General features: G+C 43.1%; 1 long non-coding RNA gene across 1 annotated transcript; it reads right to left on the bottom strand.

The window, feature by feature from the left end:
• Positions 1-266: 266 nt before the first annotated feature.
• LOC131825779 (uncharacterized) lies at positions 267-8,116 on the bottom strand. Its single transcript, XR_009351300.1, has 2 exons — positions 8,023-8,116; positions 267-2,257 (listed from the first exon to the last, which is right to left on the bottom strand). It is a non-coding gene; the product is annotated as an uncharacterized LOC131825779 (long non-coding RNA).
• Positions 8,117-9,350: the final 1,234 nt, after the last annotated feature.

Below are 9,350 nucleotides of genomic sequence, written 5' to 3'. Positions count from 1 at the left end.
TGATTTCTCTTCTCCTGCTGGGTTTAGGGTTTCTTTCTAGTTCTTTCTCCAGCTCCTTTAGGTGTAGGGTTAGGTTGTGTACCTGAGACCTTTCTTGTTTCTTGAGAAAGGCTTGTACCGCTATATATTTTCCTCTCAGGACTGCCTTTGCTGTTTCCCACAGATTTTGAACTATTGTGTTTTCATTATCATTTGTTTCCATGAATTTTTTCAATTCTTCTCTAATTTCCTGGTTGACCCATTCATTCATTCTTTTTTTTTTTAAAAAAGATTTTATTTATTTATTTTATAGGCAGAGATCTCAAGTAGACAGAGAGAGAGAGGAGGAAGCAGGCTCCCTGCTGAGCAGAGAGCCTGATGTGGGGCTCGATCCCAGGTCCCTAAGATCATGACCTGAGCTGAAGGCAGAGGCTTTTTCCCACTGAGCCACCCAGGCGCCCTGACCCATTCATTCTTTAGAAGGATGCTGTTTAGTCTCCATGTATTTTAATTCTTTCCAAATTTCCTCTTGTGATTGAGTTCTAGCTTCAGAGCATTGTGGTCTGAAAATAAGCAGGGAATGATCCCAATCTTTGATACCGGTTGAGACCTGATTTAGAACCGAGGATGTGATCTAGTCTGGAGAATGTGTCATGTGCACCAGAGGAGAATGTGTCTTCTATTGCTTTGGGATGAAATGTTCTGAATATATCTGTGATGTCCATCTGGTCCAGTGTGTCATTTAAGGCCTTTATTTCTTTGTTGATCTTTTGCTTGGATGATTGTCCATTTCAGTGAGGGGAGTGTTAAAGTCCGTTACTATTATCATATTATTGTTGATGTGTTTCTTTGATTTTGTTATTAATTGGTTTATATAGTTGGCTGCTCCCACTTTAGGGGCATAGATATTTAAAATTGTTAGATCTTCTTGTTGGACAGATCCTTTGAGTATGATATAGTGTCCGTCCTCATCTCTTATTTTGGCTTAAAATCTAAACGATCTGATATAAGGATTGCCACCCCTGCTTTCTTCTGATGTCCATTAGCATGGTAAATTGTTTTCTACCCCCTCACTTTAAATCTGGAGGTGTCTTCAGGTCTAAAATGAGTTTCTTATAGTCAATATATAGATGGGTTTTGTTTTTTTATCCATTCTGATTCTGTGTCTTTTGATTGGGACATTTAGCCCATTAACATTCAGGGTAACTATTGAGAGATATGAATTTAGTGCCATTGTATTTAGCCTGTAAGTTGACTGTTAGTGTATATTGTCTCTGTTCCTTTCTGATCTACTACTTTTAGGCTCTCTCTTTGCTCAGAGGACTCCTTTCAATATTTCCTGTAGAGCTGGTTTGGTGTTTGCAAATTCTTTCAGTTTTTGTTTGTCTTGGAAGCTTTTTATCTCTCCTTCTATTTTCAATGATAGCCTAGCTGGATATAGTATTCTTGGCTGCATGTTTTTCTCGTTTAGTGCTCTGAATGTATCATGCCAGTTCTTTCTGGCCTGCCAGGTCTCTGTGGATAAGTCTGCTGCCAATCTAATATTTTTACCATTGTATGTTATAGACTTCTTTTCCTGGGCTGCTTTCAGGATTTTCTCTTTGTTGCTAAGACTTGTAAATTTTACTATTAGGTGATGGGGTGTGGACCTATTCTGGTTGATTTTGAGGGGGAGTTCTCTGCACCTCCTGGATTTTTATGCTTGTTCCCTTTGCCACATTAGGGAAATTCTCTCCAATAATTCTCTCCAATATACCTTCTGCTCCACTCTCTCTTTCTTCTTCTTCTGGAATCTCAATTATTCTAATGTTGTTTCGTCTTATGGTGTCACTTATCTCTCAAATTCTCCCCTCGTGGTCCAGTAGCTGTTTGTCCCTCTTTTGCACAGCTTCTTTATTCTGTGTCATCTGGTCTTCTAGAGACTCCATTTTTGATTGCACCTCATTAATAGCTTTTTTAATTTCAACTTGGTTAGATTTTAGTTCTTTTATTTCTCCAGAAAGGGCTTTTATCTCTCTGGTGAGGGTTTCTCTAATATCTTCCATGTCTTTATCGAGCCCGGCTAGAACCTTGAGAATCGTCAATTTGAACTCTAGATCTCACATGTTACCAATGTCTGTATTGATTAGGTCCCTAGCTTTTGGTACTGCCTCTTGTTCTTCTTTTTTTTTTTTTTTTTTTGTGGTGAATTTTTCTGCCTTGTCATTTTGTCCAGGTAAGAGTATATGAAGAAGCAAGTAAAATACTAAAATCGTGGCAAAGACCCCAGGAAAATATGCTTTAACCAAATCAGAAGAGACCCCAAATCATGGGGGGGGGGGAGAGGATAAAAAGAGGTTCAGAAAAAAAAAAAGAAAAGAAACAATTAAAAAAAGAAAACGAATAAGGAAAAAATATAAAAAAGAAAAAAATATATATATTAGATAAACTAGTTAAAAGACGTTAAAAAAGACAAGGGTAAAAGTTAAAAAAATTAGGAGAAGAAGAAAAAAAATTAAAAAAAAAATAAATTTTAACTGCAAGATTAAAGAATCATGGGGAGAAAGCCATGAGTTCTGTGCTTTGCTTTCTCCTCCTCTGGAATTCCGCTGCTCTCCTTGGTATTGAACCTGAACTCCTTGGTAGGTGAACTTGGTCCTGGCTGGATTTCTTGTTGACCTTCTGGGGGAGGGGACTGTTGTAGTGACTCTCAAGTGTCTTTGCCCCAGGCAGAATCGCATCACCCTTACCAATGCCGGGCTGAGTAATCTGCTCAGGTTTGCTTTTGGAAGCTTTTGTTCCTTGAACGCTTTCCGTAGAGTTGCTTTCCGTAGAGTTTCGGAGGATGTGAATGAAAATGGCAGCCTCCCAGTCTCCCTCCCAGAGGAGCTGAGAGCTCGGGGCCCCACTCCTCAGTGCACCCTCAGAGATTAGCGCCAATCACTCCTGTCTCCCTGGCCTCCTGCTGCGCTCCAAGCTCACCCATTCCTGCGACCAGTTCAAGGTAACCCCGAGCTGAGAGCTCACTCCTCGCTCTGTCTCTGTAGCCAGCTTCCCCATTCTAATACCTGCAAGCTCTGTGACACTCAGACACCCTCAGTCCTTCTGTGACCCTGCGGGACCTTAGGCCACGCTGACCCCACGTGGGCTTCACCCTGGTTTAGCCTCTGGAGCCATGTCCCTCAGCTTTTAAAAGTCCTGATTTAGTGTTCCATTGCTCTGCTGCTTGCCGGGAGCCGGCCCCTCCCCCCGTGGTCTATCTTCCCGTTGCTTGGATTCACTTCTCCGCTGGTCCTACCTTTCAGAATGTGGTTGATTTTCTGTTTCTAGAATTGCTGTTCTTCTCTTCAATCTCCCATTGGATTTGTAGGTGTTTGCAATCTTTAGATAAGCTATGTAGCTGATCTCCTGCTACCTGATGTCCTCTCAGCCTGCTACTTCTCCGCCATCTTGACTCCTCCCTCCTTAGGGTGACTTTTGGGCGCCAATTCTGACCAAGGTGATAGGCTAGTTCAAATATCTACTATAGGATAAATTGTAATTCAATTGGTCACTTATGTGTGACCTAGCAGGTGTAGCTTTCTCTGTGTGTTACAATCTCATTGGCCACCTGTGCATGGTCAGGCCCAACCACATGGCCTTTGCCCTTAAAAGCTAGTCTGTAAGGCAGAGGGTCGTCACCTCTTTGCAAGAGACCTCCCTGGCTGGTCAGTTTGATTCTTGATGCTTGGCTGAAATAAAGCTTTGCTTGACCTTTGCTTTGTCTCAGTCTTGCTCCTTTGACCATTGACCCAAGAGTAATAAGTGTTTAAAGTATATGAAAGGGGCACCTGGGTTCCTCAGATGGTTAAGTGTCTGCCTTTGGCTCAGGTTATGATCCCAGGGTCCTGGGGTTGTGGAACCTGGACTGAGTCCTGGAAGAAGAACCAAGTGGCACTTGGAGACTTTGGAGGATCAGAGGTTTATTTAACCCCGGTGGGCTCAGACAAGGTTGTTCTCCAAAAGTCTGAGCCCCGAACACAAGCAGGGAGGGGGATTTATACCCTTCTCATTCTGCATACTTTTGATGCATGTGTGGGAAATGGGGTAGGAAAGAAGAACCCAGAAGGGCTTTGAGACAGGGACTGGAATTCCCTTGCTGGTTTGGTCAGCCATCCTAGAGTACAGTTTTCCCTATCACTGGCACTAAGTCCCACTGAGACTGCTTCTTCTTCTTCCTTTTCCACCCTCTCCCTCTGCTTGTGCTCTCCCTCCTACAAATAAATAAAATCTTTAAAAACAACCAAACATATAAACAAACAAAACACATGAAGGGCAGAGGGGGGTCTGCTGCTGGTCTCTTAACTTCTCTCTGTGTTTTAAAACCTAATTAAAAACTAAAAAGAAGCAAACAACCCCCCCCCCCCCGCAACAAAAAACCCCACCAAATACCAAAGCAAAATAAATCACCGGCAACAAAACCCCAGTTGAAACCTAATTATTATCCTATGATCCCTAGTTACATTGGTATAAAAATCCCAGCCCACATTCTTCTCTAAGATTGAGAATGTGCTAAAAGGTCACAGATGACTTGCCAACATTAGCTAAGAAGGGAGGAGTATTTGCTGTGTGCCTGGCACAGTTCCTTTTTTTTTTTTTTTTTAAAGATTTTATTTATTTATTTGACAGAGAGAGATCATAGTAGACAGAGAGGCAGGCAGAGAGAGAGAGAGGAGGAAGCAGGCTCCCTGCTGAGCAGAGAGCCCGATTCGGGACTCGATCCCAGGACCCTGAGATCATGACCTGAGCCGAAGGCAGCGGCTTAACACACTGAGCCACCCAGGCGCCCCACAGTTCCTTTTTTAAAAAGATTTTATTTATTTATTATTTCACAGACAGAGATTACAAGTAGGGAGAGAGCTAGGCAGAGAGAGGAGGAAGCAGGCTTCCTGCTGAGCAGACAGCCTGATGCAGGGCTTGATCCCAAGACCCTGGGATCATGATCTGAGCTGAAGGCAGATGCTTTAACCCACTGAGCCACCCAGCTGCTCCAACCTGGAGCAATTCTAAGTGTTTCCTATGCATTAACGTTTTGGAGCTTCACAATGCAATTTGCAAGGTAATATCCCATCCCCATCCCCATTTCCCAGGGAGAAAACTCAGGGTCATAGAGCAGGAAAATAACTCAAGATACTGTAGCTTGGGACTTACAAAGCCAGGACTCAAACCAGGAGAAATGATCTTAGTTCTTGTACCTTAACCACTCTGCTGCACCATCCACATAGTAACTATTTGCCAAAATCATCATCATCACCAACATCTTCCATAGGCATTGTCTAATTATTGCATCTCCTTTAATTACAAAAAAAATTAAGAAATGTATTATGTCCAGTTACGTTTCCCGATGTCATTCCCCAGAAATAACTGGTCTGAATGTGGTACGTATTTTTTCAGACATTTTTCTGTTTACACACTTTTGTTTCCATGTTTATAGGTGCCAGGCAGAGTTCTAAATGCTTTTCATATATTAGCGCATTGGATCCTTACAAGTGAATCCATGATTCCAGGGGAGAAAGTCAGACATGATTTCAAAACTGAGCAGCCAGCGCGAATACGGCTGTAAGCGTTCTGGACTCGGGCTCTTAGGTTGTCCTGGCTGACTTCCTCCGGCTGTGGGCCACAGGGTAGAGTGGGGGCAGGGAGTACTCCCAGAGCCACTGAGGCTCCTCCCAGAGCTCATAAGTGCCAAGCAGCCCTGTATCCTCAGCTATAGGTTCTGGATTTCAGGACTGATCTTCCAAGTGATGAGGGAACAGAAGGCCAGCTGAAGACAAAGCATAAGCGGACACCCTGCCATCTCTCCCCACCCCCACTCTTGGGTGGGACAGGTGTGACCTTCTTCCCCCAATCTCTCAACTATCTTGATGTTAATGCCTTGCTAGAGGCGGAAAAATAACCTTAACCTTGCAAAGGCAAGGCCTCAGGCATCTTGTAGTTACTCTTTAGCATAAGAAAGTTCTTTTGAAACCTCCCTTTTCCTTACCTCCCTCAACCCCAGCGTACTAAACCTGCCACCCCTCACAATCCCAGGGCAGCAGCTCTCTCTGCCCACGAGTCTTGTTCCCATGCTTTAACAAACCATCATTTTGCACCAAAGACTCCTCAAGAATTTTTTCTTGGTTGTGGTCTCTAGACCTTACCCCACTGAACCTCACTTATATTCTAAAACTTCATCACAAGCAGTGACAGTGGCTTAAATAAATAAATAGCTCACCAATTATTCTGACAGAATCCTCTGACAAGTGACAAAGAGGTCATCCTTGAACTCAATTTATTCAGGCTCCTTTAAGCCCTGAAACCCCCATCTCATCTTGGACTCTGTCCTTGGTGTGTTTAGTCCAGTTTTAGGAAACGTTCTTGCTAAAGCAGAATCCTGCTGGTCAGGTGAGTGAAAAGTGAAAATCTCCTCCCTTGAGGTATGATTTAGTTCTTCATTCTCCACCCTCAGTATCTCATCACTCTGGCCTGTGAAGGATTGTGGAATATATCAACTGCAAAATAAGGTTCTTTGGTATAAAGATTACTTTAAGCTAATTATTTTCAAGAAACAGAAATCACAGGAAAGTGAAGCTCTGAAAACTGAGAATTAGTTCCCAGTTACAGTTATAATTGAAATCTCCATGGGTGAGGGTCTCTGCCTCTCTATACCAGGATGTGAAGGATGGTAAGTATACATTGGTTTAAAAGAAAGAGGATGAAAAACATATTTGAAAAAGAAAAGGAGTTTAATACTGCCGGGAATATTTACTACTTGTCTCAGCTGAAATCTGATGTTATTTGAAGGAGTTTTTATTAAAGATTTATTTATTTATTTGAGAGAGACTAGGTGTGCGAGTAGGGGGAGTGGTAGTGGGAGGAGAGAGCATCAAGGTGACTCCCCGCTGAGTGTGGAGCCAGATGCAGGGCCGGATCTCGCAACTCTGAGATGAGGACCTGAGCCAAAATCTAGAGCCAGTCCCTTAACCCACGGAGGCATGCAGGTGTTTCCAAAAGAGTTCTATGATCAGAAAAGTTGGTCTCATTGGTAGTTGATACTCAGAGCCTGATAGGAGCTGTTTTTTTTAATACCTATTGTATTTGATTCTGTTCGTCACGTGGGGACTTCTCAGTCCACTGTAACCCCCTTCTTGAACTCCTGCTGACTTTATCCTCCATCAGTCTGTCCACATCCTCCGTGTTGACGCGGTGTCATTGAGGATTTCCTTGGCTTCTTTCAGAAACTTAAGATCCCCACCCCCCAAAAATGGTTCCTCCTTCTTGTTGTTTCTACTCTTCCTTTCTCCTCTTGCTCCCTTTGATCATCCAGTTTCCTGGAATCCTTTGGTCTATCCCCCTCCAGACCTCACCTCCTCCATGGCTCTGTCTATCCCTTCCAGATGTTTCCCTCCTCACTTCGGCCCCCAGCTCCCTTTAGTCACTGGAACTTCTAAACTATTTTTTTTTTTTAAAGATTTTATTTATTTTTTTTAATTTTTTTTTTTTTAAGATTTTATTTATTTATTTGACAGAGAGAGTGAGCACAGGCAGATAGAGTGGCAGGCAGAGGCAGAGGGAGAAGCAGGCTCCCTGCCGAGCAAGGAGCCCGATGTGGGACTCGATCCCAGGACGCTGGGATCATGACCTGAGCCGAAGGCAGCTGCTTAACCAACTGAGCCACCCAGGCGTCCCTAGTCACTGGAACTTCTGACCCCTTATCTTCTACCAGAGGCTCCCAAGGAACACACAGACCTCCAGAAGGAATTACTGAGGCTGAAAAGGAAAAAGGAGCTCTTTGGAAGCTAGGTAAATAAAAAATCTTAAAAGCTCTTCTACAAATATTAGTAAAAGGCTTTGGCCGTCAGAGCAGGTGTTCTGAACAAAGGATTTATAATAGCAGTGTTTCAGTTTCGAAAAGGAAATAACATGTTATCTTTATTATAGAAACCTAATAGAAGCAGCAGAAGAAAGGAATCTCTACACATAGATGAGGGTAATAGTAGGCAATAAACGAGAATAAGGCAAGGTTACATCAAATCGGGTACTTACAACATCCAACCTTATCAGCTGGGGAAGTCCCCTGGAGACAGCCAGGTGGGAGTCCCCATTAAGAGGCCTCAGCAGAGTCCTCCCCTCAGGTGAGACTTCCAGCCGACCATCTGCGGGAGGGCCCTATTTATAGGGTAAATGACAGGGTTTCAAGATAAACATTTGTTTGCCTACATGCAATTTGGAGTGAACTACATTTTTATGTTATCATGTTTTTATATTTTTAAGGAACCTGGCCTATGTGTCTCTGCCTCCCCTCCTGGATTCCATTCTGGGGGGCCAGCCCAGCTTGGAGCCAGTGGGGATGTGAGACAGGATTTGTAGCTCTTGGTGTCCAGAACAGAAGGTTCTTCAGTTCTGACCTGGAGGCCAATCTTATATTGCAAATAACGAGGCTTCCAAGGTTATTCACACAGCATGAGTGTAACAAACATCATTCCTTAGCCTGCCTGTGTGTCTGCAGATCCAGGAGGCAGGTTCTGAGATTCTGTGGGATGCATCACGAAAACATCTATCACATAGAACGGCAGGTAACCTTAACCTGCTCCATCCACCAGAAACACAATGTGGATCCAATTGTTCTTTTATTTTTTTGAATTAAAAAAAAAACTTTATTTATTTAAGAGGGGCTGAGTGGGCAGGAGCAGGGGTAGGAGCAGAGGGAGAGAGAGAAGCAGATCCCCCCACTGAGCGGGGAGCCTGATGCAGGACTCCACCAGGCCCCTGGGATCATGACCTGAACCAAAGGCAGATGCTTAACTGACTGAGCCCCCCAGGAGCCCCCCAACTGTCCTTTTATAAACTGATGAGCCTTATAGTATTGCACATGTCTCATGGCTAAAATTTTTTTTTTGAATTTATTTTATTTTATTTATATTGATGTATTTACTTATTTATTTAAAAGATTTTATTTATTTATTTGACACACAGGGGTGGGGGAACACAAGCAGCAGGACTGGGAGAAGGAGAAGCAGGCTTCCCACTGAGCAGGGAGCCAGACGTGGGGCTCAATCCCAGGACCCTAAGATCATGTCCTGAGCATTATGCAGACTCTTAGCGACCGAGCCACCCAGACACCCTAAAACTTTAGAATGAAAACTGTAAGATCTCTTTTTGTGTCTGTCTGTGTGGTTTATATATGTTTCTATATGTATGTTAGAGTTGTGTGGTATTTTTCTGCTTCTGGATGATATTACCAGTTCTTGTCTGTTTTGTTTTCCAGATTAAGGAAATATTTTTTTTTCTCTTTTCTCTCAAGCTATCTATAACTTACCTTAAGTTGGCAAATCACACTTTTGTAAACAGAAACAGAAACAGAAAAGTGGTTG

The sequence above is a fragment of the Mustela lutreola genome, chromosome 1 (assembly GCF_030435805.1).
Source record: "Mustela lutreola isolate mMusLut2 chromosome 1, mMusLut2.pri, whole genome shotgun sequence".
NCBI lineage: Eukaryota > Metazoa > Chordata > Mammalia > Carnivora > Mustelidae > Mustela > Mustela lutreola.
The sequence above is the reverse complement of the archived record's forward strand: the minus strand, read 5'-3'. Positions and strand labels throughout refer to the sequence as shown.